A 24,428-nucleotide genomic window follows, 5' to 3' on the forward strand; every position below is an offset into this window, starting at 1 on the left:
GATCCTGTCCCAGCCCCAGGAGCTTCCTGTTGACTGTAGGTCGAACCAGCCTTGCCGGGAGAGGGAACCGAAGCCGAGTTTTGTTGGCGACTCTCCCAGCAATGGTGGCTTTGGCTTGTCTTGGGACAGCGTGTTCTTAGGCGATGCTGGCAACGTCCCAGAGGAGGAACTGGGGCAGGTATTATTGTCCCGTTTGACAGCTGTGGAAACTGAGGCTGCCACCCCAACGAACGTGGAGCAGCCACAACTAGAATCCTGCTCATCTGAATCCAAGCACCTTTCCTACTGGCCTTGCAGCCAGTCGCTGAAGCAGAAGGAAGAGGGTCCAGAAGGTCCAGAAGGTCCAGAAGGTCCAGAATGAACTGGGAAAAAATGAGGGTCATTCAGTGTCCAGAAAGGCTGAATATTGAGTGTCTTCTGCTGAAATCACTTCTGCCCTGACAGACTCTTAGATTAACTTCCTCTTCGTATTTCCTCTTTGGTGGGGTTATCAGAACTATTAATGTTGGGATTGTTGGTTTCCTTTGTGGTTTTTAGCGAAATTCAGAATCATCTTCGACAAATAAGAAATGGTACAATCATATGTGTCAGTATTCTGGTATTCTAGAAACTTAGGAAATGCATATAAGGGTTTGAAAAAAAATTTTTTTTCAGCTCACTAAATGAGCCAAAGATAGGCATAGGCATTCACATTAACTAAAAAGTAACATCGTGCTTTATATGATTTAGCTGCTAAAACTTCATTTGCCCTTGACTGTCTTGGGCATTAAAATTTTCATGTAAATTTATATTTAGCTTTTTTTTTTAAACTAGAAAATAAATTCCTTGAGCTGCTACTTTTCTAAACTTCTATGTAAAATAGGGATAGTATTTTTTTGTTCTAAACTCTCAGCCTCAAAAAAATCAACTCAAAAATACTAGTTTACTCCAGTTCAAGGGATGAAGTGGCTTTGAAGATGTTCTGTATGGAGTTTTAAAGATGGGAGAGGGTGTCAAAATCCTACATGTTTTGTTATACTCACTTATCTTCACTTTTCTTCCCTTAACCCTCATTTTAATTCTTATTACTTCATTCCCTGTTTTCTCTTTTGGAATATTCGTCTAACAACATCAAGCTGCAGTCTGTAAATATTCTGGAGACTTTTCAATCTGGAGTCTCACTTATCTCCAGGCGTATTTAAAACAAACGGGACAAAGAGAATCTCTAAAGCCTCACTGAGTTTGGTATAATAGAAATTACTTTCAAGTTAAAATCTGTTCATTTGTGAAAAGGACAAATGAAGAAGCACACCCCTGTGGCCCTCCCACACAGCAGGGAGGTCTGGTTATGTACGGGTTAAGGAGTGATAAGGAACCTAAATCATGGAATCCCTGGGCGAGTCTGCTGGATGAAAAAGCTAGGGGAAAACTTGAAATAAATTAATGAAATAGGTTAAGTACCTACAAAAGTGAAACACATCGTTTATTTAAGTTTATTAATGCTTACAATTATTTGACTGATGGAAAGCCTGAAGGATTTGGAGTTTCGTTGGGGCCCACTCCCTCTCACCCTGGAACATGTGATTTTGCCAGGAAGTGGTTGTGTGTGGAATAAACCTCTCCTGCCTGTGTCGGTCATCTGCTGCCGTTGCTGCTTGCATCACTGAGGCTGTGATGGTGATTTTCTCTTCCTGGTAACTAGAGAGCCTGCAGTCCTACACAGGTGCAGGCACTGGTCTCTGCTCTTTAATGACTATCCTCACTACCACCCCCTCCCCCGCAAATGCCTTCCACCAAAACCATTCAAAGCTTGGATCTCCTTAAGTCACGGTGCCTCGGGTTATCTACACCACCTCAGCCTTGCCTCCTCCACCTGGCCAATTAGGGCAAATATGAGGAGCCCTCTAAACAAAGATAGGGAAAATCGAGCAAAAGGCAAGTATCCATCCTTGAATGTTAGGCTTGTTGTGCCAAGCTCTGTGGCGAGATGCCGTACAGTTTCTGCTGCCTTCATCACCTCCAGGACTGGTGCTCACCTGGGCAAGGTCTGTCTAAGAGAAGCAATCCACTGGATGTGTAAGGACACCTCCTACAATGAATAGATACAAGAAACGGCGATCTTATGTGAGCTGCAGCAAAGCCAGCCCATCGTTTTGCCCTGTTTTGTTGCTCTCTCCAGTGTCTAACTTATTGCCTGCCTGGTCTACAATCTTAGATTTCCACCCTATGCCTGGTGTGCCTCCGCAGCTCCGGGACTATTTGTTGAAAATCTAGTCTTTGCTGTTGGAATCTATTTCGGCGTCATCTAGGTTTATTTTTCTGACTTCAGTTCTTCCTAGTTCTCCTGTAGTTTCGTCCCAGTCCTGTTATACCTAGCGAAGTCCCTACCAGTGTCAGCAGCTCCAGCTCCCCGGGTACCACTCTGCCTGTTCCTAGATAGCCTTCGCCATAACTTCAGACTTTCATGCTCTCAACTTGGTTCATCACGGTTCTGTGACAGCAGTTTCTAAGCTGGATGGCACTTGGCATCTTCTCACATGCTGTCCGCCTTGCAGACTATAGCATGCAGTGGACACCTTTTGAGGGTGTCTGTTTAACCCAAGGTCCTCCACTCTGAGAACCAGTCCTCTCCCAATAGCCAGAGTGTAGCCCTTTGATCTGCGTACCCCCTACTCTCAGGCTCCAGCTTGGAATTTGGAATTTTGAGGGAGTGACACAAAGGTGACTCAGAGGTTATTCTTGACGGTGTGGTGGAGTTCAGGGTCCAGTGGCATAAGGTGAGTGTCCAGGGGTAGGGAGGGTCCAGGAGCAGCAAGTGTCCAGTGCTGCTGGCGCCTGCATCCTAAGCAGACCATCCCTATGGCAGGACCTGGACTCTGCCCCGCCTCCCTTGGTTCCTGCCTGAGCCTGCTCCACCAATCCTCCTGTTCATTCTCTGAACTTCCAAAATTAAGTTCTCTTTCTGCTTAAATTAAGTGGAGACCTTCTGTTCTTTGCAAATAAGAGCCACTATTAGTTTCTGCTACTGACTCATACTGCTGACAATAAACTCAAGTGCTGTGAGGGCAGCACCTCCTGCCCCCTGCACACAGTGGGGGTGGGTGAGGGCTGGGGGAACTGGTTTTCAGAGAGAGGATGAAGCAGATGCATAGTGAGAAGCTTTTCTGGGGATAAGAGCTTGTAGGACCCCAATGCTAACTCTAGTTGCCTTGAGCCACATGTAAGACCCCAAGAGTAGAACACAGCTGGCAAATCGGTCCCTCCTCCAGCTGCCAGGGGCAGTCATTGCTTTTTTTTTTTTTTTTAATTTTTTATTTATTTTTGGCTGTGTTGGGTCTTCGTTGCAGTGCACGGGCTTCTCATTGTGGTGGCTTCTCTTGAGCATGGGCTCTAAATGTGCAGGCTTCAGTAGTTGCAGCACACGGGCTCAATAGTTGTGCCTCGCGAGCTCTAGAGCACAGGCGCAGTAGTTGTGGCACACGGGCTTAGTTGCTCCACGGCATGTGGGATCTTCCCAGACCAGGGATCGAACCTGTGTCCCCTGCATTGGCAGGTGGATTCTTAACCACTATGCCACCAGGGAAGTCCAGTCATTGCTTTTACATCACAGCAGGCATCTACCCTTTCTCCCAGAGCACTACCTCCATCCTCAAAATCCTCAACACAATGATTCAGGCAGCAAACACCTGAAATTGATGTTAGATGTTGAAACCCCTTTGATACCTCTGCCCTATAGGCTTATAATTTCCTCCCAAGATCTATATGTGCAAGTCCTGTAGCCATTCCCAAGTGTTTGACCTGATACATTAAGCTGATGTGTGGTCAGTGTCTCTGACAGTGAGTATAAACACGACTGAAATTGCTACCAGATTGCTACTTCGTGGAAATCTTTACAAATGGGTTATAAAAAGTAGAACATAACTTTGCTTAAAGGCAAGAAGTTAGAATGTTTACCTACATCAAAGGTTTAGAAAAGAAACTATAAATCAGTCATGCTCTTATCTCTTAAATTAACATCAGATCATGGAACATAAAGGACTGGAATCAGGGAACTCTTTTTTATTAGACATTTTGCAAGCTAACACTGCAGTTGGGGTTTAAAAATATGTTTGGAATGAATCTATGTCTTTGAAAAACTCTTTTAACATTGTTTTAAAGCTAGGCTTTCTTTTTGCACTTTCAATGGTATAGATCATTATTTTTTGCATTGTGTCTGAGCAATTAAAATCTGACAAGATCTTATTATATGAGGTACACCATAATGCACTTTTAATTCTTTAGCAAAGTGTATTTACGCTTCTTTTACTTGTATATGAAGAAGGCTTTTGAGTACTTGAAATAGCTGCTTAATTGCTCTTCTTTCTAGGGGAATATCTTACATAACAAATATCTAACATAAGATCTATGCTTTGATGAAATGTCTTAGGTCATGTGAATGAATTAATGTGACTGCAACACCGATACCAGGGTTGTAAAAACCATGGCTGTCTCTTATTGAGCCCTTACCATATGCCAGATGCTTTACCTGAGTCATTCACTGAATCCTCATAATCACTCTGGAGGTTAGTAGTAGTATTCCCATTTGCAGATTGGATCCCATTGCAGAAAAGAAATTATTTTTTAAATGTATTTCAATGACTATGTAAAACAGCATTTGTTTCTCCAAATTCTAAAATAATTAAAATTGGTAAACTGCCTTTATAATTAGGAAACATAAATAAGAAATGTGGGATTCTACAAATTTCATAGGAAATTCTTTAATGTATAATCTTGTATCTCTAAGAAAGGGTTGCGGACAAACTTAAAAAGATGTATGAGATTAACCTAAAAAGAATGAATTCAATTCAGAAAAAACTATGAATTGAATATTAACTTTCTGGAGGTTAGTATTTGGCATCTATCAAGGCAGTCTTCCAATGACACCTCCCTCGAACCATGGTCTTCAGTTGAAGAACCAAATATCTGAGAAATGACTATATGTACAGCATATATAATTACCTGGCCAAATAAAAAGTATGTAGGTTAAATGAATGTTAAGGTTTATATTTTAATCTGCCAAGGCTAGGTAACTGTAGTTAAGCCTTCCATGGTAACATAACTCAGTGATTAGAGTCAGTAAAACAGCTAGTAACCCAAACTAGGTAAGGTTGTTTAATATTTTAAAAATCAGCTGATTCATTCATAAAGCATTCATAGACTATCTCCTGACAAATTCTGTATATTTCAGTTTATGCTGTATTAAAAGAGATCTTATGACTTTATTAACTTGAAGGATTGGATTAATGGCAGTATACTTTCTTTGTATTGAAATTCAACAAATTAAATATTAATAGATTTTCAAAGATTTTATGTGGATTTTTTTTTCAGGGAAAAAGGAATTAATATCCTACCAAATTTAATGTTAAAATACATAGTTTTCTTTTGGATATTCATTGGAGACTAATACAATCAGTTTTTACATTTTATACCTAATTTAATTTAAAAAATTTTTTTGTTTTGCTTAAAAGAGCTAGCCACTATTTTTTAAAATTATCTTTTAGCTTTATTGTCATTATCATCATTTTCATTTCTTTATAGTGGACTAATCTACAACCATTTCAAATTTTTGAGCCCTGAGTTCTGGTCATTAACTCCTGTGGGCCTATGTCCTTCTGAATATTTGAAAGCATGTTTACTAAAGAATCAACAGCCATGCACTGAAGAATCAAAGTGTACAATGACTCACACTAAAGAGGATGCTATTTAAATAATCCAAATGTGACTAACTTCAAAGTAGAGATTTTTTTTTTTGGACACCTGGTAATTTTGGCATAAAATAGAAAATTGGCATTCATGCTCATTTCACGTAAAATTAATTCCAACAAATTAAAATAGAAGCAGAGCTGGGGACCAAGGAATGGATGTTTTGTTTTGAAAACCAGACTGGAAATTCTGTTTATATTATAATAAGGCCCTTTTAAAATTTATTTGAACTTCTGTTCAGGAAAATATTTAGATTTTCCTTAGCCCTCTTAAGGACCTATTGTCTAGTTGTGGATTTTATTTGAAAACCTTGAAACAGAAAAAAAAATTCTTCCTTTTGTCAAAGTCTCCAAGCCTCACATATTCTCTTTAAAAATCACCAGTCTCATTTCCTTTGAGATGATGAGCTATACATCCAAAGAACAAAGCATTTCCTGAGTCTGTTTAGAGTACATAGGATTAGTTCCTAAGTGTTTGTCATGTACCCTCAAGAACCTGGTAGAAAGTAAAAAACAAAACAAGAAAGCCAGAAACCTCCCAAAGAATATAGAAATTTATATAAAATCTTGAGATGGTAAATAGCACAGAATTACATAAAGTCCTAGCAAGTATTTGATAAATTTGGTCATTTAGACGTATAAACACTTATTAAGTTTTACGTTCCTTAAGATAGAAAGCTATGACAGTGGAAAGATGTTTGGACTGGGAATAAATACTAATTCTGGTCCAACTGCTAGTGGATATGGGGTTTCTTTTCTTTTTTTTTTTTTAATTTGTCATTTATTTTTATTATTGAGCTGTAATTATTCTTTGTACATTCTGGATACAAGTGCCTTATGAGACATGATGATTTGCAGGAATGTTCTCCCATTCTGTGGGTTGTCTTTACACTTTTTAAAAATTATTTATTTATTTTTGGCTGCGTTGGGTCTTGTTGCTGCGCACGGGCTTCTTCTAGTTATGGCGAGCGGGGCCTACTCTTTGCGGTGCGCAGGCTTCTCATTTCGGTGGCTTCTCTTATTGCAGAGCACAGGCTCTAGGTGCGCGGGCTTCAGCAGTTGTGGCGCACGGGCTTAGTTGCTCCACGGCATGTGGGATCTTCCCAGACCAGGGATTGAACCCGTGTCCCCTGCATTGGCAGGTGGATTCCTAATCACTGTGCCACCAGGGAAGTCCTGGACATGGGGTTTCTTTAGGGGTGAAGAAAGTATCCTGGAATTGGATAGTGGTAATGGTTGCACAACTTTGTGAATAAACTAAAAACCACTGAATTGTACACTTTAAAGGGTGAATTTTGTGGCATGTAAATTGTATCTTGATTAAAAGAAAATTCTGGTTCCAGAATTTTATGCCCTTCTGTAACTATGTAATCTTTTTTTCCCCAGCTTTATTGAGGTATAATTGACACATAACATTGTGTAAGTTTAAGGCTTGCAAGGTGATGATTTTGATACCCGTATATATTGTGAAATGATTACCACAATAAGGTTAGTTAGCACATCAAACACCATTTATGCTACATAGACTAGATCAAAGGAATAAGTATAAAGTACATAAATGTAGGGAAGTAAATGCCATTATGTAATTTCCAATGGAAAGAGTAGGATACTGGGACAACTGACTATCCATTTGGAGAAAGAAAAATTTCTCTTGAAGGTTTTGTGTAAATTTATTGGCCATTCATATTTCTAATTTTGTGAACTGTCCTTTACCAACTTTGCATTTAGGTGTGATTGTCTTTATGAATTTGTAAGTGTCCTATTTTGAGATTTTGAATTCTTCATTTTTCATAAACGATGGCAACATTTCCTCCAAGTTTTCATGTGCCATTTAACTTTATTTGTAGGTTTTCTTTTAATACAGAGAACTTGAGAAATATTTTATTCCATTTATCAATCTCTTCCTTTTTGGTTTCTTTTAAATCACCAGTCTTAAAATTTCCTTTCCAACCTAAAATTATTTATATATATTTTCCTAGTATTTTTGTGATTTTATTTTGCATTAAAAAATTTAGTCCATTTGAATATGTTTGATGTTGTAGGACATGAAGTAGCAATCTTATTTTTCTTTTTTTTTCTAAATGGATAGTCAGTTGTCCCACTATTCTCTTCTTTCCACTAGGATTACATTTATCTCTTTTTCTTGCCTGATTGTTCTGACTAGGAGTTCCAGGACTAGGTTGAATAGGAATTGTGAGAGTGGGCACTTTTGTCTCATTCCTGATTTTATAGGAAAAGCTTTTCGCTTTTCACTATTGAGTGTGATATTAGCTATGAGTTTCTTAGATATAGTTTATATTATGTGAGCTATGTTCCTTCTACACTCGATTTCTTGAGAGCTTTGATCATGAAAGGGTGTTGAATTTTGTCAAATGTTTTTTCTGCATCTATTGAGATCATATAATTTTTATCCTTCATTCTATTAATGTGATGTATCACGTTTCTTAGCTATATAATCTTAAGTAAGTTTCCCAGGTTCTTAAGACTTCAGTTTTTCCACTGTAAAGTGAAGGGGTTTTATTAGAGCAATGCTTTTTACACCGTGGTTTGCAGTCCTTAGTGAGTGGCAAAATCAATTTAGTGGAGGGCAACCAGCATCTTAAAAAAAAAGAAAAAGAAACAAATATCTGAGTGTATTGCATATAAGAAGGATCATTTTGCCAAACTCTTATTTCCCTTATATGCGAATACATAAGGAGTCATGGTGTAAAATATGTTTTTTTTTCACTGTTGGTTACAATAAAAAAGTTAGCTGATTTGTAATCTCCTTCTTATAAAATTCTGTCAATTTACACTGTTCAATTTGGTAGCAGCAAAATCTCCAATCCTTACTGCAAACTATGAAGCAGTATAATCATTATGATCCTTCCCATTTTATGGGCAAAGAAAATGCGGGAAAGAGAAGTTAATAATTAAGACAAAAACATACAGCTAGAAGTGGTAGAGCTGGTAATTGAACCCAAGTAGCTTAATTTTAGAGCCGCCACTTTTAACCACTGTATCATTCTATCTAGAATTCTGGCAATAAATTTTTAAAGTTTTAAATTGACCTACAATCCTGTAGCCCTTCTCCACTTAATATTATAGAATTTTGTATTTTTGGTGGTGAATATTGGTTTAAAAAATATGAGTTTCCTTGATATTAAATAAACCTCATCTGAGAAATCATTAAAAAGGGTGGGGGAGAGAGTATCAACACATCAGTTCAGACCATCAACTCTTTTCTTAATGCCCTTTGTAGATCCCAAGATTTTGGCTGAGTAGTAGAAACTTTTCACTTAAAAACAAATAAACAAAGGTGTTTCTGCAATAAAGAATCTTCCCCTAAGAATAAAGCTCCTATAATTCCTTTGCTACATTCTATTGAAATAACGAGTTGTTCAACTTTAGTTCAGTTGAATTTGGCCACAAAAATATCTAGTATTTTTCCTCAGATCAGAATTGTTCTAATTAGCTCCCCAGGAAGGCAAAATATCATAAGAAGCCTGAGAAATAAGAAGCAGAATTTAGATGAAGCACTGAAGTCAATGCAATGAAAACAGTAACAGCAAAGGTCAAGTTCTGTCTTCCTATCTTTTTTCTTCTTGATGATAGCTATATCCTGTGACACACACACATACTCACTCTTCTACTAATTCAACAAACACAAAATTATTTTGACACGGTCCCAGCTTCTCAAGATGACTCCAATCTCTTGGCAATAAAAATTGGAAACCATCATTTGTTAAGTGTTTGTTTTTACTAGACTTTTGCCCTGATTTATATGCTGATTTAAATTGTCTTCACCACAGTTTGTGAGATTACTCCACTTTTAATTTTCTTTTTTAAAAAGTATTTATTTATTTATTTGGCTGCGCTGAGTCTTAGTTTCAGCACGCTGGAACTTCATTGCTGCATGCAGGATCTTCAGTTGTGGCATGCATGCAGGATCTAGTTCCCTAACCAGGTATCGAACCCGGACGCCCCACCCCCTGCATTGGGAGCGCAGAGTCTTAACCACTGGACCACCGGGGAAGTCCCTACTCTACTTCTTATCTTATTTTATTTTAAATTATTTATTTATTTATTTTTGGCTGCATTGGGTCTTTGTTGCTGCACATGGGCTTTCTCTTTTTTTCTTAACATCTTTATTGGAGTATAATTGCTTTACAATGTTGTGTTAGTTTCTGCGGTATAACAAAGTGAATCAGCTATACATATACATATATCCCCATATCACCTCCCTCATGCGTCTCTCTCCCACCCTCCCTATCCCACCCCTCTAGGTGGTCACAAAGCACCCAGCTGATCTCCCTGTGCTATGCAGCTGCTTCCCACTAGCTATCTATTTTACATTTGGCAGTGTATATATGTCAATGCTACCCTCTCACTTCGTCCCAGCTTACCCTTCCCCCCTCCCCGTGCCCTCAAGTCCATTCTCTACGTCTGTGTCTTTATTCCTGTCCTGCCCCTAGGTTCTTCAGAACTTTTTTTTTTTTTAAGATTCCATATATATGTGTTAGCATACAGTATTTGTTTTTCTCTTTCTGACTTACTTCACTCTGTATGACAGACTCTAGGTCCATCCACCTCACGACAAATAACTCAATTTTGTTTCTTTTTATGGCTGAGTAATATCCCATTGTATATATGTGCCATATCTTCTTTATCCATTCATCTGTTGATGGACACTTAGGTTGCTTCCATGTCCTGGCTATTGTAAATAGTGCTGCAATGAACATTGTGGTACATGACTCTTTTTGAATTATGGTTTTCTCAGGGTATATGCCTAGTAGTGGGATTGCTGGGTCGTATGGTAGTTCTATTTTTAGTTTTTTAAGGCACCTCCATACTGTTCTCCATAGTGGCTGTATCAATTTACATTCCCACCAACAGTGCAAGAGGGTTCCTTTTTCTCCACACCCTATCCAGCATTTATTGTTTGTAGAATTTTTGATGATGGCCATTCTGACTGGTGTGAGGTGATACCTCATTGTAGTTTTGATTTGTATTTCTCTAATGATTAGTGATGTTGAGCATCCTTTCATGTGTGTGTTGGCAATCTGTATATCTTCTTTGGAGAAATGTCTATTTAGATCTTCTGCCCATTTTTGGATTGGGTTGTTTGTTCTTTTGATATTGAGCTTCATGAGCTGCTTGTATATTTTGGAGATTAATCCTTTGCAGTTGCTTCATTTGCAAATATTTTCTCCCATTCTGAGGGTTGTCTTTTTGTCTTGTTTATGGTATCCTTTGCTGTGCAAATGCTTTTAAGTTTCATTAGGTCCCATTTGTTTATTTTTGTTTTTATTTCCATTTCTCTAGGAGGTGGGTCAAAAAGGATCTTGCTGTGATTTATGTCATAGAGTGTTCTGCCTATGTTTTCCTCTAAGAATTTTATAGTGTCTGGCCTTACATTTAGGTCTTTAATCTATTTTGAGTTTATTTTTGTGTATGGTGTTAGGGAGTGTTCTAATTTCATTCTTTTACATGTAGCTGTCCAGTTTTCCCAGCACCACTTATTGAAGAGGCTGTCTTTTCTCCATTGTATATTCTTGCCTCCTTTATCAAAGATAAGGTGACCATATGTGCATGGGTTTATCTCTGACCATATGTGCGTGGGTTTATCTCTGGGCTTTCTATCCTGTTCCATTGATCTATATTTCTGTTTTTGTGCCAGTACCATACTGTCTTGATTACTGTAGCTTTGGAGTATAGTCTAAAGTCAGGGAGCCTGATTCCTCCAACTCCGTTTTTCTTTCTCAAGATTGCTTTGGCTATTCGGGGTCTTTTGCGTTTCCGTGCAAATTGTGAAATTTTTTGTTCTAGTTCTGTGAAAAATGTCATTGGTAGTTTGACAGGGATTGCATTGAATCTGTAGATTGCTTTGGGTAGTATAGTCCTTTTCACAATGTTGAGTCTTCCAATCCAAGAACGTGGTATATCTCTCCATCTGTTTGTAACATATTTAAATTCTTTCATCAATGTCTTATAGTTTTCTGCATACAGGTCTTTTGTCTCCTTAGGTAGGTTTATTCCTAGGTATTTTATTCTTTTTGTTGCAATGGTAAATGGGAGTGTTTCCTTAATTTCTCTTTCAGATTTTTCATCATTAGTGTATAGGAATGCAAGAGATTTCTGTGCATTAATTTTGTATCCTGCTACTTTACCAAATTCACTGATTAGCTCTAGTAGTTTTCTGGTAGCATTTTTAGGATTCTCTATGTGTAGTGTCATGTCATCTGCAAACAGTGACAGCTTTACTTCTTCTCTTCTGATTTGGATTCCTTTTATTTCTTTTTCTTCTCTGATTGCTGTGGCTAAAACTTCCAAAACTATGTTGAATAATAGTGGTGAGTGTGGGCATCCTTGTCTTGTTCCTGATTTTAGAGGAAATTGTTTCAGTTTTTCACCATTGAGAATGATACTGGCTGTGGGTTTGTCATATATGGCCTTTATTATGTTGAGGTAAGTTCCCTCTATGCCTACTTTCTGGAGAGTTTTTATCATAAATGAGTTGGGCTTTCTCTAGTTGTGTTGAGTGGAGGCTATTCTTCATTGCGGTGCACGGGTTTCTTTCTCTTTGCGGTGGCTTCTCTTGTTGCGGAGCACGGGCTCTAGGCATGCGGGCTTCAGTAGTTGCAGTGCATGGGCTCAGTAGTTATGGTGTGTGGGCTCAGTACTTGTGGCACATGGGCTTAGTTGCTCTGCGGCATGTGGGATCTTCCCTGACAAGGGATTGAACCCGTGTTCCCTGCACTGGCAGGTGGATTCTTTTTTTTAAATTTATTTATTTCTTTATGTATTTATTTTTGGCTGCGTTGGGTCTTCCTTACTGCACGTGGGTTTTCTCTAAGTTGTGGCGAGCGGGGGCTACTCTTCGTTGTGGTGCGCAGGCTTCTCATTGCAGTGGCTTCTCTTGTTGCAGTGCACAGGCTCTAGGCATGTGGGCTTCAGTAGTTGTGGCACACGGGCTCAGTAGTTGTGGCTCACGGGCTCAGTAGTTGTGGCTCACGGGCTCAGGAGTTGTGGCTCACAGGCTCAGGAGTTGTGGCTCACGGGTTCTAGAGAGCAGGGTCAGTAGTTGTGGCGCACGGGTTTAGCTGTTCCGCGGCATGTGGGATCTTCCGGATCAGGGCTCAAACCCATGTCCCCTTCATTGGCAGGTGAATTCTTAACCACTGTGCCACCAGGGAAGTCCTCTACTCTACCTTTTAAAAACTGAAACTCAGTTAAGATAATTTGGTATTAAATGATCTGGCTTGAGTTAAATCCCAGATTCTTTGGGCCAAGCCTGGTAGTTTTTCCCACTATCCAGCTCTGAAGTGTTGCCCCTCCCTCAATGCACCTCCGTTCACAGCATACATGTATTTAGTATGGTTTCTGTTGTGATTATTTGAAATAAATGTAACATGTTTACCCAGACATTTCCATTTTTTAGCTTCCATCTGCTATAGGATCTATGTTTTACTAATACAGAATATTTAGAAGATTTAGTTTAAACACAGGGACTTTTATTCTTTTATCTTTGGTTCAGCTCAAATCTTGACTATTTCCTTTATATTTGCAGTCACATACACATTTTTTCACACTTCCTTTTTAATGCTTTGCTATGAATTGTTAAACTTAAATCCTGCAGCTAATGCCTAATGGGCCAGGAACAATGTAGCTATTTAGATAGAATTTTGCAAATTAATCGTGAAATTTAAAGAGGAATGGAGACCCCATGTTGAGTTTAAAAAAAAAAAAAAACAACCAACAACTATAATCCTATTCTTGGAGCAAGGCTTGAGATAATGATCCCCACAAAGAAGGTAAGTGACGTAAAGAAAAAGCATTTGTACAAAGCATAAAATAAAACATGAACTTCAAACTTATAAAACCTAGATTTCCCTTGTGGTCCAGTGGGTAAGACACCACACTCCCAATGCAAAGGGGCCCAGGTTTAATCCCTGTTCGGGGAACTAGATCCCACGTGACTGCTGCAACTAAGAGTTCGCATGCCACAACTAAGAAGCCCACATGCTGCAAGTAAGAGTCAGCATGCTGCAACTAAGACCCGCCACAGCCTAAATAAATAATAAATAAATTTTAAAAAATTATAAAAACTATTTTGGAAAAATCAGATTATAAACTTCAAGGCATAGGAAGAACACATTTAACGGAGATTTTAGCCAAGTAGGAATAACGCAGAACCAGTGTGAAAAATGTAATGGGTCTAGCCACATACAAGCTTTCTGGCCATTTATTTTCTAAGCAGATATCATTAATTTCACAATTACTAAGTGCCAGGCAAATTTCCTGTACTTTACATCATCTTAACCCATTTAATCCCTCACAACAATCCTATAAATTTAGGTATAAATGAAGCTAAAATCTCCAGAGAGTTAGAACTATTCTTTTGTGATGAATATCCTTTTCATTTTATACCGAGTAAGAAGATAGAGAATAAAATTCTTATTCTTTTTTTTGGCCACGCCGCGTGGCCTGTGGGATCTTACTCCCCCCACCAGGTGTCAAACCCGGGCCCGTGGCAGTGAGGGCACCGAGTCTAAACAACTGGACTGCCAGGGAATTCCCAAGAATAAAATTTTAATTGATGAATTTTAAAGAAACTAAGACTTAGTAAAGCTAATATGTCCAAGTGTGTGCAGTTATAACACGTGGCATCACTATTTTCCTCTGAGTCTGAGTCATAATCGCTTTTCTCCCCTGCCTCCACAAGTGAAAAAGGTGTTCCCAGTCCTGCCCTTTTCCTTAGAGAACTCAGGTCCTTAGCCACATATCAATAACTTTTAACTGCAAATTATATATGGCTTAGGCCTTTTTCAAAACTTAGAATTTAATTATTGATTAAATAAGATTAGAATAAGTAAGATTAGAATCCTTATATAAGGGACTACTTCTGGATATTTGTCATGAACAGGAGATATTTAATTTCAGTAATAGATGTTGATTAATTTCCTTATTGCCATAATGACTGTAAACAAATTATGATATTTTAAATTTATTTGGTTTTTTTTCCCACTTGGAAACCAATAATATTTTACATAAAATTTCCATTTTAAGTGTTTTCTTCATTGTGTAGCTTATGAAAAATCAGGACATTGAAATGAAGTGATTTTCCAGTTTCTTTTACTGAGTCAACAGTAGCAAATCATTGTTACTCAAGAAATGCTTAGTGTACTGAATGAAACAAAGAAATATCAAATTACATGCTGCTTGTAGAAGCTTAACGACTAGAATATTATATACAAAGACAAATAATATCTCATATTTGATACATGCTAACGAAGAGCATAGAGAAGAAAATCTTTGGGAATTTCCAGTTAGAGGAAGATCTGAGTACGGTGAGGCAGTTAAAAAGAGCTCTGAAAGGGCTTCCCTGGTGGCACGGTGGTTAAGAATCCACCTGCCGATGCAGGGGACACGGGTTCGAGCCCTGGTCCGGGAAGATCCCACATGCCGCGGAGCAACTGAGCCCGTGCGCCACAACTACCGAGCCTGCGCTCTACAGCCCGTGAGGCACAACTACTGAAGCCCATGTGCCTAGAGCCCGTGCTCTGCAACAAGAGAAGCCACAACAATGAGAAGCCCGCGCACCGCAATGAAGAGTAGCTCCTGCTCGCCGCAACTAGAGAAAAGCCCGCGCACAGCAACGAAGACCCAATGCAGCCAAAAAAATAAATAAATAAAAATTTAATTTAATTTAAAAAAATTCTTTTTTTAATAGGAGCGTGGTATGTAGTGGAAATAATAGTTTTTGTAATTTGGTGTAAGGGTCATATCCTTAACACCAATTTAAGACTCAACTTTTTTTTTGTTGAAATTATAATTTTGACAAGATGATAAAATAATTAGAATGACCCCAAGTCTGCCACTCTGATGGTGTAGTTATTTGGTATCATTGCATAATTTTCTCCTGCTAGTTCATCCCCCAAGTTGGTTTTCCAAAGCCCCAACAGAAATGGCTACCTGGTAGTTTTGAGTTCGAGGACCATGTCTTTCACATTATATGCCCTCTTACAGTACCCAGAACCATGCCCTGCATGCAGAAGGTGCTTAATATGTGCTTGAGCAATGAATATATAAATGAAGTTCTTTTGGAAGAGACCTGGGGATACTTCTTTTGTTAGAAGTAAAGATGAATAGATACCTCAACGCTGGGACGTCAAGAACAACAGTCCCGTGCAGAAGTGGAGAGAAGCTGCAGACAGCACGGGAAAGTGCAGTAGAGGCAGCACAGAGATGAAGCCCAAGGAAATGAAGGCAAACTGGGACCCGGAAACTAAAGACAGGGGCAAGTCAGGGAAGGGGATGATGTCATCAGAACAACAATAGAGGAAGACAGTTTTGGCAGCAGATTTTGAATAGACGTTGAAGAAAAAAAATGAGAGAGAGGGGAAAAAGGAAACGGGAAAAGGAAGTCTGCTCAGCACGCAGGATGACATTGTGGTGGGAGGAGAGCTTCCTGTCACAGCTTGATGTTTGCAACATCTGGTCACCTCTTATAACAAGGAAACTTTAGAAACTGGAGCCTTCTCAAGCAACCGGGTTAGAATATGTACGGATTCCATGGCCATTAACAGTGCTGGCAGACAGGCACATCCGAAGAAAGAAAAAAATATAGACGGAAGACAATTGTGTTTCTTACACTGAGAACACTCCCACTAGTTTTCCAATGTAAGTATTCATATTTGGAAAAGTATATGCTTTACGTGTTTTGGGAATTTATCAGTTTTGTATTAAAATTAAAGTGTTGTAAATTTTCTCTTAATTCAATGACCTCAAATGGCGAAATGTAGCTAAGAAATTTGCAAAGAAAACAGTTGTTTCCAAAGCTAATGATTTTCATGACCCATTTTTCTGTCGCATTGTTTAATTTTTGCGAGATTCCATACCTTGCTTCATTTACAGTATTGGCCAGTTTTCCACGACGCAATTGTGCCCTCTAGTGTTTCTTAGTATTTAACGATGGCTACTTTGGAGTTTTAGAAAGTGGTCACAGGTAGAACTGACTTGATGAGTAGGGAAAATAGTAAGGATTTCCACCTTATCATTTGTATCAGTCAGTAGAAGTGTGGCTATGTTATGGTAACAAATAAACCCCCGAATCTCAGTGGCTAAAAACACAATTTTTTTTCCTCACAGAAGGTCCAATGCAGGCTGGCCAGGCCTGTCTACAAGCAGCATCTTGAGAATCCAGGCTTCCTGATCTTGTGAACTCTGCCACCGTGTCAGCTGCCAGACTCAACAGGACAGGGAAACAGATGGAGGGGGCCCACTGGCTTTCACCTGCTCCATCTTGGAAGGGACACATGTCACCCTGCTACTTTCCACTGGCCAGAACTAGTCCCCAGCCCAATGGCAAGGTGGCCTGGAGGGTGGGAGAGGCAAATGGAGGTTCTGGGAGCACCAATGGCCTCTGATAAAGCTTCTACAAGAGCAGCTGGGGGACTTCCCTGGAGGTCCAGTGGTTAAGACTCCGCACTTCCACAGCAGGGGGCGCAGGTTCGATCCTTGCTCGGGGAACTAAGATCTCACATGCCACGTGGTGCGGCCAAAAAAAAAGAGCAGCTGGTAAGGAACATATTAGAATATTAGAAATTCTAGCTGTGTTATTCTGGGAAATATTTTTGATTTGAAGTTTTCCATTAGGAGATTATTCTATCAAAAAGAGAATAACAAGAGCAATTTTGATGTTCATAATTCTTCATTTTGACACTCAAGATTAAATATCCCCTTTTGTATAATGGCAGAAGTGTAGCGACAGACTTTTATATTACAATTTCTGTTCTGATTGACTTTTGTATAAAATAAAGTGTCCCTTACTCCCCTATTCTTTGAGAGAACTATCCTCCTCCTCCTGCATCTCTTCCTTGGATGTTTAAGTTACGATTTTTTTTTAAAATTACTTCTTTCCAACTTTAACTTGGATATATTGGAAAGCTGTTCCCCAAACCGTTGTCCTTATTGACATCCCATCTTGGAGACGTATATTGCATTTATTTATGAAATTTTACAAATTTTGTCTATTACTAGGAGAAATATATTTAAGGAAACTTTATAGTTATTTATTAAGTATTGAGCTTGATGGCTCTTCTTTTGATTTTTTTTATTGCGGTAAAATATATATAACACAAAATTTACCACTTTAACCATTTTTAAGTGTCTAGTTCAGAGGCACTAAGTACATTCCCTTTGTTGTGCAATCATCACCACAATTTATCTCTGGAACTTTTTCATCATTCTGAACTCACACTGTACCAATTAAAAACTAGCTCCCCATTCCCTCCTCCCCCCGTGCCCCTGGTAACCAGCATTCTACTTTCTGTTTCTATGAATTTGACTACTTTGGGTACCTCATATAAGTGGAATCATACAATATTTGTCATTCTGTGTCTGGCTTATTTCACTTAGCATGTTTTCAAGATTCAGCCATGTTGTAACATGTATTAGTACTTCATTCCTTTTTAAGGCTGAATAGTATCTCATTGTATGTTTATACCACATTTTGTTTATCCATTCATAATGGCTCATCTTTGACAATATCACATTAATTTTGTTTAGTCAGTAAATCATTAATACATCTTTTGAGAGTCTTCCATAATCTCTAGCACATCTTGATTAGAGAGACATAAAACTGTTCAACCCTTGGTCATCTGTGTCCTCTTAGACTGTATATCTGAAATACCTTGTTATTTCTACCTTTTGTTAGGTCTTCTGGCAAGGCTCCACTTTTCAAAGGAAGTTTTCTTCTGGGGATAATCAACCATAGTATTTGGCTTCCAGTATGAACATGTTCCATCATTAAGCTTTTCCTTTTCTACTTCAATATTTAAGAGACTAGTTTTTAAAGTTATCTTAAATATGGAGATGCTGTAGAGTGACAGATACTTCATCTCTGGCTTCACCATATTTCTAAAAGTCTTTGTCATAATTCTAGTATTATAATTTTATTATTAATAATATTATTAACCCTCATAGAATAATAACAGCTACTAGGCACTGTTCTAAGTACCTGATACACACAGAACATGATGATGCTGGCTTCTGAAATAGAAAACACAGGAGGAAAAGCAGGGTAGAAAGAGGGAAAATGAAAACTCAAGTTTTGGACGTGTTGGCTTTGAGGTGCTAGAGGAAAGTCGGTGTCTTGTGTAAGACACCTGAATTTGCATCAGGACTCAGGAGCACTGCTGGGGCTGGAGGGGGATTTAGGAATGAATAATATGTAGAGAAGAGCTGCAGCTGTGGAACAAATGAGATTTCTAAGGGAGAGAGAGAATGCAGAGGGTCCACTTAGCCCAGCAGCAGCCAGGAGCTGAGCCGGATTGATGAGCAGGAATTAGCCAGGCAGGAAGGGACATCTCGGGTGATGGTCTGGAGCCTGTATGGCCCCTGGTGGCTCTGTTCTACTTTCCGTCTCCATGAATCTGACTACCTGGGTACTTCATATAAGTGGAATCGTGCATATTTACCATGGGAGCAGGGAGCAGTGGTTCTTACCCTGGCTGTGCAGCCAAATCACCCGAGGAGCTTTGCAAAACTACCCCAGAGCCAGAGATTCTGAGTCACAGGGTCTGAGATAGGCTTCAAAAAAACCAAGTGAGAACACTGTTGTGGAAGAAGACCAGAGGAGGACAGTGTCCTGTAAGCTCAAGGAGGTGAGGCTGCAGGGAGGGGACAACGGTGACAAAGAAGGGAGAGGAACGGGGCACCCACTGGGTCTGACAAACCAGACTTATCAGGAGCTTCAGTGGGGCAGTTTCCGTAGAGGGATGAGGGGAGAATAATTGTCCTCTGGGACACTGAGAGACACCGGGATCAGAATTACGGGTAGAAAGGGAAGGATTCAAGGCTGGGGGGAGATGCAGATAATGATGAGGTAGAAGGGATGGAAATGGAGGGACTGTATGCCTGGTAGCTTGGGTTTTCTAAGAGAAGCTGCAGGCACATTCACTGGAGGCCACTGCTGGGTGTGTTAAGCCCTGGGGATAACACAGGCTTGAGGCTCAAACTGCAGCTCTGCCATTTCCCCACTCTGAGATCTCTGTGCCTCAGGCTTCTCATCTGTAAAATGGGGATTTTATTTAATTAAATTAAATTAATTTATTTATTTTAAAATGGGGATTTTAAATACTCTGTTCTGCCCTATAGGACCGCTGTGAAGGTTATGATGAGTTAGTACATGTAATACTCTTAGGACAGCACCTGGAGGACTCAGGTGTGTTCTGTGCTACGGAGGCAGGGGTGGTGGCTGGGTGTCCTCGGAGGGGATTAGAAAAAGAAACATCCAGAGGAGAGAGGTTGTTTTGGTTTGAAAACCACTGCCCTTTGGTGGAATGAATTTGGGATTGACAGTGTTGACACAAGGACTTTGATCCTGCCTTCGGCAAAGTATCGCTGTGGTTTGGGCCGGGTCCCTTACCTTCTTTGGGTGGCAGTTTTCTCCTTGGTGAAACGCGTGGGCTGCTCTCTGGCACCCCTGGTTCAGGCTCTCAGAGGGTGGGATTCCCAGCACAGCCGCGCAGTGCCTTTCGAGGTTCGCGGGCGCCACCCTGTGGTAGAAACGGATAGTGTTGTCAACAGGCTCCGCGAGGCTGAAGACCCCGGGACCCAGCTTTCTAGATGGGTTTTTATGTATATACAGAAAAATCTCTCCAGGGACAAGGGGCCCTATCCAGGGTGGGAGTGCTCTCTTATTACCATACATGGAGCATGAGTTGGGCATGGCACAGTAGCCAGGATTTCATCATGGCCGTGATGAATAACTTAACACACGTGAATAATTTATAGCGTGCTCAGCCCATTGGAGCGAAAGGGCCAATAACACTAGCTAAAACTTGGAATCTGTTTACTTCAGTGCATTTTTTCGTTGTTGAAACAGTGACCTTGAAAATGACCCCATCTTCATAGTTAGGCCTATCTCACGAGTTTCCCAGTAGAGTTGTAAATCTGCTCTGTGTGTGTGCTGTTTCTGCCCCGGCATTTGTTGAGCTGAGAGAAGTCAAGGTCACTCTGCCATGAGCCCCAGCAGCCTCTTCTGTCTCTAAAGGATTTTTAAATGACTGATTAGTAATACTGGAGAACCAGTTGTATGATTCAGAAAGGTTATTGAGACAAAAGCTTCTGGGAATGGCCTTGGCTTATGAATTCCCTACCATGGGCAGAGAGAATGTCTGCAACAAAGGCTGTCAGGAAACAAATATAATAAAACGATAATAGACCGGAAGCCAGAGGGAGGTTCTCTGTCATTTTGCAAATTTTTGAACCCTGGAAGCACAAGAGCCATGCCTCTGGTTTGGGACTGCATATATCCGCTCCCTAGGTTTAATCCCACTTTTTTTTTTCCCCAGCAAAACTTCAGACTGAAATTTTACCGTCCAAAGAGCTAGCTTCAAAAGTTGCTCAGAGGACTTCCGTGGTGGTGCAGTGGATAAGACTCTGCGCTCCCAATACAGGGGGCCTGGGTTCGATCCCTGGACAGGGAACTAGATCCCACATGCATGACGCAACTAAGGAGCTTGTGTGCCGCAACTAATGAGCCCACATGCCACAACCAAGGAGCCCACCTGCCACAACTAAGACCTAGTGCAACCAAATAAATAAACAAATATTAAAAAAAAATTGCTCAGAATATCTCCTGTTCCTTTATATTGGGTTGGCCAAAAAGTTCATTCGGGTTTTTCTGTAACATCGTGAGGAAACAAATGAACTTTTTGGCCAGCCCAATATTTACGGTCATTTTATTCCCTTGATAAAGAAATTTGTGGATTAAAAACTATAGCATCCTGGGAGTTCCCTGGTGGCCAAGTGGTTAGGATTCTAAGCTTTCACTGCTGTGGCCTGGGTTCAATCCCTGGTCTGGGAACTGAGATCCTGCAAGTGGTGCGGTATGGCCAAAACAAACAAACAAACAAACAAACAAAACCCCTCAACCCACCCCCCCCAAACCAGATAGTATCCAAAAATTGTTACAGGCCGATATCAAATCAATCACCCACTTCTGTAGTTCCGTAGGTCAATCCTGTCAACCTACCCTTCAATTCCTTGTCCCTCAGTCTCAGATCTAACTTCCCAGGCAAATGTAGTACACCCTGAGAAATGTAAACTCTCTACTCCCATCTGTAAAAGGTTAGGATATTCATACTCATTCGTATTTCCTTCTCATTTTGCAACAAAAGGTGTGCACCCTCCACTCGTGCTCTGGGTCCTATGACCTCTTACCTCCTCCCTATACATCAACTATCATCCTCTTCTGTATTTTCAGCTTCTCCTCAGCATATAATCATGTGTAAGTGATTCGCATCTTTAAACAAAGATGCAAACTTGATCCTATTCTCCACTTCAGTTACTGTCTTGGGTCTCTGCTCCTGGTCTGAGCCGACCTTCTTAACAGGGCAGGTATGTTATCTTTCTGCATTTCCACGTATGAGAATAATTCCTCAGATGATAGTCATAAGGCTTCCAACGCAGCCATGATAGTGAAGCTACTCTGATAAAATGACCATGGCCAGGTTCAGTGGTTGCTTTTCTGAGCCCTCTTACATACTCACGTGTAACGATGGCAGAACAACCAGATACTCACGCCGTGACTTCCTTTCCTGAACATCCTGAGATCATTTTCTCTACTAATTACATGTCTCAAAGGGGTGATCTGATATTTCTAATGACATTTCATTCATGAAGGTCAGAGGATCACATGTTAATTACTGGGCTAGATGTCAAAATGTAGAATTCAGCACTGGTTTCCACTCTCTGGTTTACAGTAAATTCTGCACATCATGTGCCCACTTAATATCAAAATGTCTGTCATCTTTCATAAGGATACAAGGACAATAAAAGTTAAAGCACTTATTTAAAAAAACCCATTTCGCACCGCTGACCACCTTCATCTTTTAACTCTCTCCTCCTGGCTTCAGTGACACCAGACTCTTCTTTTTCCTCTTTAGAAATTCCTTCTCAGTTTCCTTTTTAGGCTTGTGGGTGTGTGTGTGTGTGTGCACGATGCTTGTGATTTATCAAGCCCCTACTAAATGCACACATTATCTCATTTAATCCTCAAACAACTTTATAAGGTAGGTGTTTTTAATCTCCATTTTATGTGAGGAAGCCAAGACTCAGAGAGGTTAAATAACTCTGAGTAACATAATCAAACCCAGGGTCATCTGTCTTGAGGTTAAGTTCTTACCCTCTGATGTTATAGCGCCGCTTCAACTTTAACACACCTGAAGGCCATCACACATGCTATTCTCTTTTACTGCAATGTTCTTACCACATTTGGCTCCTTCTCATACTTCATGCCTCAGCCTAATTGCCATCTCTTCAGAGGAACTTTCCTGATCATCTGATCTGTAGAAGTCTTTCTCTCTTTAGTTTTTCTCCATCACACCATCATCTATAATTATTTTGTGTTTGCTTGGTTATTGTCTGTCTGCCCCCCTAAGAAATAAGGTCATTGAAGTCGAGTCACTTGTCCAGGGTCACCATGAACATTTGCACAGGTTGTGCACTGTATAAGGATGCCTAGTTGAGGTAAGTGAATGGGCTAAAATCTGCCTTTACTTACCCACCAGAAGGGTTGTCTTAAAAAAAAATTGTCCAAAGATATCATCCAGGCTGGCAGTGGATGTGATTTTGCCTATCTTGTTCAATAGTTTATATCCAGAGCCTAGAACAGTGACTGGTGTGTATTGGACTTTCATAAAATATTTAATGAATGGAAGGGAGTAATGTAGCTGCAGGACTGGTTTATACTAGAAAACAACCAAGGAGTCCTTAATAAATAAAAAGTCTTCCAATGAGTTTCATTATACGTAGAGTAAAATCAAAATTCTTTTTTTTTTTTGGCCGTGCTGCGAGGCATGTGGGATATTAGTTGCCTGACTAGGCATTGAACACGTGCCCCCTGCAGTGGAAGTTTGGAGTCTTAACCACTGGATTGCCAGGGAAGTCCCCAAATCAAAATTCTTTGCATGGCCCATTGCATAGCACCCTCCTGCTGATTGTGATGAAAAATTGCAGTAGTTCTAACCTACTTCACAAAAGACAACCTTCCAGGTATCTTTTGATAATCAAATTCATGATAAGTCCAGAGCCCACACATAACACAAGGAATGCTGTTTCCTGCTATATTTCAACTTGCATGAAGGGATAGTTTGTATTTCTTTTTCTTTATTTCTTTTTTTATTTTTGGCCACACCGTGAGGCATGCAGGTTTTTAGTTCCCTGACCAGGGATGGAACCTATGCCCCCTGCAATGAGAGCACGGAGTCTTAACCAATGGACTGCCAGGAAGTCCCAATATTCCGTATCTTAGGACTCAGTTGAAGATGCCTTGAACACTTGCATTTTCTCCCTATTATAGGATGGCTTTTGATGGGACTCTTCACCAAAAAACTACCTAGTAACATTAGTTCACTCAGGTCTTGTGATTCCAATCAAATTTCCCTGGGAATGTTTCCTTGTCCATTTTGATTAGAATAGCCACTGACATGGGAATTCTGTACCAGTTCTGGAATTTCTTTGACCCTTTCTTTGATAGCTGTCTTGAACCACTTGGACCCTTAAGGTACGTAATTCCTCCTTAGATGTCCACTTTAGCTTCCTCTTTGTGGATGACCCAGCTCTTTTACTAGATTCTCATCCTCATCAAATTCCATTCCAGCAGTCACATAACCATCTGCTTCTGTCTGACTTTTTACTGTGTTCTTGCCCTTATCCATT

Source organism: Eubalaena glacialis, chromosome 15 (genome assembly GCF_028564815.1).
Source record: "Eubalaena glacialis isolate mEubGla1 chromosome 15, mEubGla1.1.hap2.+ XY, whole genome shotgun sequence".
NCBI lineage: Eukaryota > Metazoa > Chordata > Mammalia > Artiodactyla > Balaenidae > Eubalaena > Eubalaena glacialis.